This window comes from Orbicella faveolata, unplaced genomic scaffold (assembly GCF_042242905.1).
Source record: "Orbicella faveolata isolate gen_17 unplaced genomic scaffold, um_ofav_v1 contig_35, whole genome shotgun sequence".
Lineage (NCBI taxonomy): Eukaryota > Metazoa > Cnidaria > Anthozoa > Scleractinia > Merulinidae > Orbicella > Orbicella faveolata.
Genome location: NW_028301564.1, coordinates 6,410,299 through 6,420,000, shown reverse-complemented (window position 1 = coordinate 6,420,000; position 9,702 = coordinate 6,410,299). Strand labels below are relative to the sequence as shown.

At 37.9% G+C, this 9,702-nt stretch overlaps 1 long non-coding RNA gene across 1 annotated transcript; it reads right to left on the bottom strand.

Moving 5' to 3' along the window:
• Nucleotides 1-7,660: 7,660 nt before the first annotated feature.
• Nucleotides 7,661-9,695, bottom strand: LOC149102773 (uncharacterized). The gene is made up of 2 exons (XR_016201828.1): nucleotides 8,886-9,695; nucleotides 7,661-8,287 (listed from the first exon to the last, which is right to left on the bottom strand). It is a non-coding gene; the product is annotated as an uncharacterized LOC149102773 (long non-coding RNA).
• Nucleotides 9,696-9,702: the final 7 nt, after the last annotated feature.

Sequence of the window (9,702 nt, the reverse complement as noted above, 5' to 3'; positions counted from 1 at the left end):
CATACGCACGTAGACCGTGCAGAAACGATCCACGAATAAGAGACATTGCCACAGAGACAAACCACTTGGTGAATAAATCTTTTCAACTTGGTTGCAAGAGAGTGCAATTGCTTTATATATTGGCCAGCGGATGTAGAAAAAGTTAACAGGAATCGAAGGAAGGACGAAAAGAAAGAAGACCGGAAGAGTTAAAAACTGGACAGAAGACAAAACAAGAAATAGACAGTCTTCCGCCAGAAAAAAAAAATTAAGAAAAAAAAGTGTGATTTAGCCATGTGTTGAGAAGTGCTAGTAATTTCTACATGTAGCCTACAATGGTTGCAGAACTTCACGATACCAATTACATACCTGCAATGCATGTTTACTCGCGCCATAAGTTGCTGCAAAAGGTACTTCTACGAAGAATAATTTAATTTATACATAGCTATCAGACTGGTGTTAACACAGATCTACTCACAAAATCTTCTTGAAAATCAAGTTGCAAGTTTGGGGTAACCCCTTTAACTGCAAATCATTAAATCACAAGTTCATGCTCTACAGGATCGATGTCATTGCTTTAATGATGCTGATCCTGCATACCTATTTTAACTTTCAGAATTAGCATTAAAATTGGGTCATCAATAATCTCAAGAGCTTCGACCTGTCAAGCTACTTACTGTTAAGGTAATTCCTCTGAAATAAAAGTGACCATAGATTTTCGTTCAAACTTTGTCCACTGAATATTTGTCATATGACAACTTCAATTTTGAAATAAAAAAAGGGGGTGCCCATGCTCATCAAGGAGCAGTGAGGCATTGAAAATGCCCCATTTTGGCATTATTTAATGCTTGTTAATTTATAAAAATGCATTCCCAGTAATTGTAAAATCTTTGTGAGCCCAGACTCATAAGAATACACATTAAACTACAGTCGATACATTGTGTCGGACACAACTAAACATTTTAAGTTTGATTCAGACAGAAAGCTAAATCCTTGATTAAAAATTTAAACCAAATTTCTTGACGTGGTTACCGACTGCAAAATAGAAAAGGCCACAGTGTATCTGCTATTTTTCTTATTTATTCAATTTTCAGCAATAGAAATTAGATCAGTCTTTTCTCATGCAAAGCTTATGATTAGTTGATTACAATGACTGGAAAAAAAAATTGGGGTGCCCGTGCTCATTGGTGAGCTAAAGCCATTTTTCAACTAGCTGACGGAGCTCAACATCAAGGTAAATCCATCATGTTTTTACTATGCGCGTGCACGAGCGCGCGCTAATGACGCCATAAATTATGCGCAATAAGGATGCACGATGCAAATGTGAGGAATGACCTTAAAGTACATGTATTGAAGCTGACAATTCAAGGGACGTTTTGACAAAAAACTACATGAATTATACTTCCGCATTTTGATGTACCATCATAATTCAGTCAGTCAGTCAGTCAGTCAGTCAGTCAGTGAGGCAGTCAGTCAGTCAGTCAGTCAGTCAGTCAGTCAGTCAGTCAGTTGAATAGCCCCTTTGTACAAAACAACCATATGATATAAGATCTGCCACCCTGGATGGCAAATTTTGCACTGGGACTTCTTACACACAGAAGCTATTAACTCACTCAGGCACAAAATTTTTTTGTTTTGGATTTCCCAGTGTGCAGTTTGCTATCCAGCATGGCAGATCTTATACCATGTGATCGTATTGTGCAAAGGGCCTATTGAGTGAGTGAGTGAGTGAGTGAGTGAGTGGGTGAGTGAGTCAGTGGGTGAGTGAGTCAGTGAGTCAGTGAGTCAGTGAGTCAGTGAGTCAGTGAGTCAGTGAGTCAGTGAGTCAGTGAGTCAGTGAGTCAGTGAGTCAGTGAGTCAGTGAGTCAGTGAGTCAGTGAGTCAGTGAGTCAGTGAGTCAGTGAGTCAGTGAGTCAGTGAGTCAGTGAGTCAGTGAGTCAGTGAGTCAGTGAGTCAGTGAGTCAGTGAGTCAGTGAGTCAGTGAGTCAGTGAGTCAGTGAGTCAGTGAGTCAGTGAGTCAGTGAGTCAGTGAGTCAGTGAGTCAGTGAGTCAGTGAGTCAGTGAGTCAGTGAGTCAGTGAGTCAGTGAGTCAGTGAGTCAGTGAGTCAGTGAGTCAGTGAGTCAGTGAGTCAGTGAGTCGTGAGTCAGTCAGTCAGTCAGGAGTCATGTCATCAGCCACTCATTTCAAGACTTTTCAGTTTAAATTTATAAAACAAGTTTAACAATAAATTATTAACCCCTGCAGTTAATGAATATTTTATAAAACCCAAAACTCATTAAATTTATTCATTCCAACAAATGAATTAAAATTACCAGTTTTTCCAGCAATACTGCTCACCACCACAATCTGTCCCTCATGATGTTCAATCATATGTGGGAGAACTGCTTTGGTCAAAGAGATGGGACCAACAACATTTAAATCCAAAAGTGCTCTATCCACCTCTAATGATGTTTTTTTCCACCAAGGCTTTCTGTGACCTACCAGCATTGTTCACCAGAATGTCAACCTACATTAAGAAAACAACTGTACTGGTACCAGTGCTTCATTATTGCCTCATGTTAATCTGCTGAACACTGTTTTCGTGGATTTTACTTTTTGATATTTATTAAGGTGCCTAAAGTAACAACAGTTCAGTGCATGGCGATCAATGTTAACTGTGCTATTTTTTAACGAAGACTAGTGAGCAGCACAAAGGAAAACTTCTTTTAGTTGTAAGAGGCATTTCGTGTCTATCTGAGACTTCTTCAGGGAATGATTACAACTAACATTGAACAGCACATGTAGCACATAAACGTGCCTAAGTTTAACTTCCCATGGAAGTGAATAACTGCTGAAACAGGCTGTAAACGGATGTTACAAGAAATTGCTTAATGCATACATGTATGTTATTGCGTGTTGTTATATTTTGGGGGCCATTGTGACGATTAGCACTAATTGTCTCAGATAGACACGAAACGCATCAGAAATAAACAAAAAACCTTACAATTACAGGAAGTCTTCCCTTGTGCTGCTCGCTAGTCTGTGATAAAAAATTAAAAAATTAAAATTTTTTGTAAAAAAATTTAAAAATTTTTAAAAAAATGCACTTGGGCAAGAGTTTAAGAAAAACACTAAGTATTGTACTCTGTATATAGAAATAATGACATTGTTAATATTCCATCAAAAAAACTCTGCAGAATTTGAAGTTCTTTAACTACAAAAGTTATTCCCCCCGCAGGGTTTTGGCCGACACCCTAAGATTCCCCGCGTGTATACATACAACGTTTTTTTAAAAAAAGTAAGAAATGTGTTGGTAGTATGCGAAGCATTCTCGATTTGATGAAACTAGGTGCACATGGTGGTCTCGGGTAATGTAGCACAAGGAACGCAGGCTCACAAAACGGCTAGTAAGAGTGGTGTTGGGTACATGGAATTCTTGATATCAAGGTTCTTGCAGCCATGAGTTCGTGTTTCGCCATCTTCTAGCAGCATTTCAAGGTTCTTGTAAGCACAAGTTTGTGTTTTGCCATCTTTGAGCAGCATTTCAAGGTCTCCCAACCACAAGTTTGCATTTTGCCATCTTCAAGCAGCATTTCAAGATCAAAAATACTCTCCAATTACAATATGCAGTAATATGGCCTGCATGATGATTTTAACGTGATCAAATGGATTCACTTCGAAATGACCGAGATTCTCATCTAGGACAAATTGAACATGATTTAAAAGATCCTGAAGATGGATTTTGGGAGAAAAACAACTCAGAAGGTATCGTAAGAAATTCTGAACATTCTAGGAATTCGACGCCAGTGTTATATACCCTTCCGATCGCCAGTTTTACCTTTGGCATCTCGTTTATTCGGATCGCTTATTTGTATTGAGTAATCCTACGTGGCGTAGAGCTCATGTGACGGTTGGGTGACTTTACAGGGATCCAAATGTAAATGCAATTGTTTTGCAACATTTTCGTTGAGGTCAAAAAGCTTGACTCTAATTTGCATATATGGTGACTGTAATGCGATACTTCTGATTACGTCTCGGAAGAATATCGACTTCCGTTCTGCTTTCGAGATACATTTGCTATCTTTACTCATATATCAAGACAAATGGTTTGTTTCAGCATCAAATTGGAACAGCAGAGTAGTTTGACTTAATTTGTTGTTTCGCTATAGATTTTTAACCTTTTTTCCCTATAAAGTTCTACTGAGTGAAATTTTTGTGAAAGAAACATTAGTTTCCATGAAGGTAATGCAACCTTTTCTTCCAGAAAGTACTTTTTGCGTCCTTTCTAACGAGATACGGTAAACTGCTCTGCTGTAAATACTTTGTGAGAGTATTATGTAGAGAATATCATGTGATAGAATGAGTTAAACAGAATGTGTTGGTTTAGTTAACTTAGTTAATTGTTTGGATCATACTCATGGTAAGATGCCTAAGTTACTGGAACAGTCTCAGTGATATAGTTTACAAAAAAAATAAAATTTTTACTCATACAAAAATGTTCAATATTATTGTTTTCAATCAGCAGAAATGAAAGAAAGCGGGAGCAGATTTAATTGTGAAACAAACAGTGATAATTTATTCATATGGTGATATATTAAAGTCCTTTCTTTATCTAAGTGGCATCCAAATTAAAATAAAATTACAAATCTTAATGAAGGAATATTTTCTGTAGACTGGGACTGGTTAATAAATTATACATGCAATATTGACATGACAAATTGCATTTTTAAAATGTCGTCATGTAACAGTCACGGTAAGTCTGCCACCTGTGCGTTTCTTTTAAGTGCCAGCGAAAAAAACCGCTGAGCATGCGCACTCAGTTCCCGCCTTCAAATATTTCAAAATGGCGGACGACGAATAAGATTTCGCCACGTAATTCAGCGTTTCATCAGGCTGCTCATACATTTATTCAAACTTCCATAATCGGTTGAATTACGCCTTCGACGTTTCTAGTTTTCCTTGGCATTGTGTTCAGTGAGATCGGCCGTCATTTTCTACAGAATATTCACCCTTACCTGGTTCCCCCTTGTGTTAACGTTCGCTACTGGTGGAAGAGAAACTGGACTCTGATTTTCTCGTTTGTTAAGACGGCCCAGTGTTTGTTAAGCTTGAGATTTGGACTACGTTATCGTTGTTTCTTCCGCAAGGAAATATCAAAAATGACTTTTTTTTCGTTTCCATGGTTTTGAGAAAACACTTCCCAAAGGCATTATATGGTTGTAAACTGAAAGGAGCAGCTCAGTGAAGCTCTTTAACGATTAATAATGGCTGGATTAATGGCAATCTGACGGCAAGACCTCGTCCGAGCGGATGCAAAAAGTGACGCTGTGAGTAGAGACAAGTTGTTTTCTCATTAGGCGTTCCTTTCGTGTTAAATACCATCAAGATTGTAATTCCCATCATTTAATCAATGCTCTATTGTAGTGTATTGTACGCCTCTCTTTGTTCATGTGAAATAAAATAGGATTTGTTTAGAATATCAAGATGGAGTTGTAGTCTTTCTTCTCAGCGTCACGGTTAGCTGTCGAATATTTCCCGCCATTTCAAGGTGCATCCACTTTGAAAAATTTAGCTTACCTAACTCAAAACAAGCAACTGGATTTCTCTTAGATCTTGTTGTACTTTTTGTGGAAATCAATAATATGCGCCAAGGGACAACGGGCCCTTCGAGGCGGTAAAGAAAAGGATTACTCGATCAGATCGCTGTTAATGAAATGAATTAGGGGAGGGTATTTTTTCTGTTCTTTCGGCCAAATGAAAATTCACGGGAAAATATTAAACGAGACAACTTGTTGCTTTCCGCAAAGTTCCGCTGGTGACACCTGATCAGGGAGGCTGACTAAAGTACCCCTAACATTACAGTGTTCGAGAGCCTGGACCACAGCGATTTAGCTTTCTTTAAACCCGAGCATTTGCAACAAACACTTAAGCTTAAGTTAATTCAAGCAGACGCACAGGAGCGAATAGTTTGCAGCAAACATTATATTTCGCCGAAATAGGTAGGTACATAAGCTTATATTCAAGCTTACTTCTCAGAATTAAAAATAATCGTACACTGTAGTAGGATATAAGGTTGGTAGCATAAGCACTTCACTGGCTTCTGATCAGGGCATTGTAATGGTTTCTTTTGTTTTTGAAGCAATAAAGAAAAATTATCTTGCACCATACAATACCTGCGTTTACTTTACGGAGCATCCCTAAAAAGGGCTTTCCAGCATCAGTACCAAAAGTTTAACATACAGAAAATGCTTTACTAGTTGACACAACTCAACCTAAAAGACTCAACTTATTGATTTTTAATAAAAACAGAGAGCCAGATTTATAAAGCACTCCTGGGTCAATGTGTGATCCAAGTATTGCTGGAATATAAAACCCAAAAAACAATATTTAGGATTTAAAGTGAAAAAATAAATTACTTCATGAATTTGAATGTCAGAAAAAAATGTATCATTCAATGAAAATGTCTGTAAGAAAAAATACCAATCATTATCAAATCTCGTTTCCCCACAGGTATACAGGTATAGCATCAAAATAATTACATCAGACCTTTTAAATCATTCAGCAGAATACTAACTTAAATGTCGCCAGATTACAACATGAAAGCATACACAATGTAGTTGAGGAGCTTGAACAAGTCAGTGCAAAGTTACTGGAGAAAACACAAACTATAACCCTATTTTGACTGGCAAGTTGTGCATCACCAGTCTCCGCCCCAACCATTCCATTCAAGTGAAAAAAAAAATTGTGATCAAACATGTAAATTTAATTTCTTATTTGAAATTGAAAACAGACAAATAAGTCAGTTTTTGAAAAATCCAAAAGAAGCTGCAGTTTGAGAATGGGATCATTATAAACCTTTCCCGCTAGAGTCAACCATCACTCTGTAGTCAAGGCTCATTACAAATTTTAACTATATTTGAGCATGCATCAGTGCTAATAAACAACAAAAGGGCTGAAGTGCTAACCCATGTTTAATGAAGGTATCAAGATAATATTATCCTTGACTGTATTCAACTGTTAATACCGGTAGAAATTAAAGGAGCTCAGTCACGGTATTTTGAGTTATTTTGGCCACGTACAAAATTACCTTTAAATGGTAGGAAACCTGAAAATAACAGTTTAATAAGATAGAAAAACACCAAAGACAATGATAAACCATAAAGGAACAAGGATGGGTAAGGATGGAGCAGATTAACATGGATTACAAACAACGAATTTGAAAAATTGAGGCTAAATTTTTTAATATGTGCAAACCGTGACTGAGCTCCTTTAAAATGTTGTGAACATTTGTAGCAGAACCAGAATTTGGCAAACATGTTCAACAGTTTCACAGAGCACTGACCAAGCTGAAGCACTATACACAAGGGTGGTAAACACCTCTATGATCTGACTGAAATGGAAGCTTTCTGTGATCAGCATTCTGCTGGACTGTTTGGTCACTTGCAAAATACATGTATCTACAGTAGTTCAGAGACAAAATGTTTACTTTGCATTTTATCAGGGACATCTGGCATAACATCTTTTTGTGTTTGTGTGCCTGCTAGAAAAACTCTCCAATCCAGAGGGCAAATGGCTCAAATCTCAAAATGAAAGGAGCCAGTCACAGTTCACTGATGTCTACATGGTTCTTGGGTTCAGCCGCCACCCACAGCCATTACTTAACTATGAAAAGACCTTGGTCAACAGACAAGAAGACAGGAGTACAAAAACAAAATTTGTTTAATAAGGGAGGCAATAAACGTGAGATCACATGTTGCTAATAATCATCAACTGGAATTAAATTAGTTAGTCTGAGCCAGCAATTTTTTGGTATTTCCACTCTGTGCCCAACTTAGAAAACAGAAAAATTTGTTGTGGATCATAACAAAATTATTGTCCAATCAATGATTGTAGACAGAAGATAAGTCTACTTTGCATTAATACAAGGAGGTAATACCAATAAGAGTTATGATAGAAGTTTCAGTGTTACTGTATACTCCGAGAGCAGAAATGTACAGTGTTTCACCCAAAATTTGCAGAATAGAAAGTTCACGCTCTTCATCAAGGAAGACATTTTTTTGCATGCCAAGCACTATCTGGTCCACAAGTTCCGTAGCAAGTACCACTTGGCATATGTGCACTGCAGTTGTGGATGTACAAAGTCACAACAAAATGGAAGTAGTTGATTTGGGAGATGATATCACTAAGAGCCACTGCAATGTTCACGTGACCATGGAGGGTGGCACAGTCCGCCCTTGGCAAGGGGCTATTGACGTTCAGCATCTCCTTGGTGTTGTATCCGTTGAAAGAGGAAATTATCACTGCCAAAACTTCCTTCAACATCTCCCTCTGCAATTCAAAGAGTTCAACTGGTCAAATGCTGAAAAAAGTTTTAAGGAATGAAAGTAATCTATGTTTGTAAAAAATGCAATGTGCTTTAAGAATTTAGCAAGACATAGGACATAAAATGGTTTATGCTGCTAAGGTATGGCACATAATTTTCAGAACCACTTTGAAGTTTTCACAGGGAAAAAGATTGAAATCCTTCACTCTAATTTTAGAAGGTAGCTAGTTTTGTAACTGTGTAGGAAAATCAAATTTTCAAAAGAGGAGGCTTTAGAAGCAATAAATTGCCTCAAAACTGTAACAGAATCATTCAACCTGTGGTAAATTGTTGAAATTAACTCAAGAAAAACTTCAAAAAAAATTGTCAAAATAATTATGGTTAAGAATCTCCTGGTTTTTTCCATTTTTGGAATTCTTAAGTAATGAAGACATTGCATGGTCAGGTGCTATGGCCACTGGTATGGAATTTTATTGGAAGGTGGAAACATCACAAACATGTATTGTGAAGTGGACATAATATAATGAACTATTATTTTTGAAAGTTGTACAATGTAAGTTATTAATGACCTTCTTAACTGTATGTATACAGAATTCTGCTTACCAATTTCTTATTCTTGACTTTTACTGTATGAGCTGAGGTGTATGCCAATGACAGCTCAGCTTGAAGAAAACAAAAACAGTGGAGATGAAGACGACGATGAACCAGAAGAAAGCTCAAATAGAGAATCAGAGAATCGAGGGGATGACAAGTTCGATGATCGATTACTGGAAAAAGGTTGATGACATCAAAGCAAGCAAAATTTGCGGAGCGCTTCTGAATTTACATACCCTGGTCCCAGAGATTTTTCTTGATTTTTCTCCGCACGAGAGAGCTACGAGAGAGCCGCGAAGTGGTGAAAACACGAGTCGCGAAGCGAAGAGAAAGAAAAACGAGGTTTTTATTTCTCGCCGCTTCGCGAAAAGAAAAATGAAGAAAAACCTCTGGGACCAGGGTAGAATTTAAAAGGTAACGAATCCACCAGAGATCCTTCCATTATATACAAATCCCAAACAGAAACCAATGCAAGGATGTAGCAGAATTTCGTGCCGAATTTGCTGTGCTCCTCTAAGCGCAGGCTAACATCGTCGTTGTCGGCAAACATCAACTGCAATCCATTGATTTTATGCTCATCCTCGACAACCCAGTCTTTCTTCATAAATAACCATTGATAATAGTGCAAGCATACTGACAAACTGGCCAAGGAAAAAGCACCAACTTGTGGTGAAAAGAGCACAATCAAGCGCAGTTCACACAAACTACCGTTCAATGGCCACTCGATCGCGCTTCCAATCCCCGCAGTAAGTCAGCGGTCAACGTTCTGCGCACGCGTCCTTAAAAAAGTCCCCAGCCAATCAGCGGTTTTTGAGACCTGTCCCTG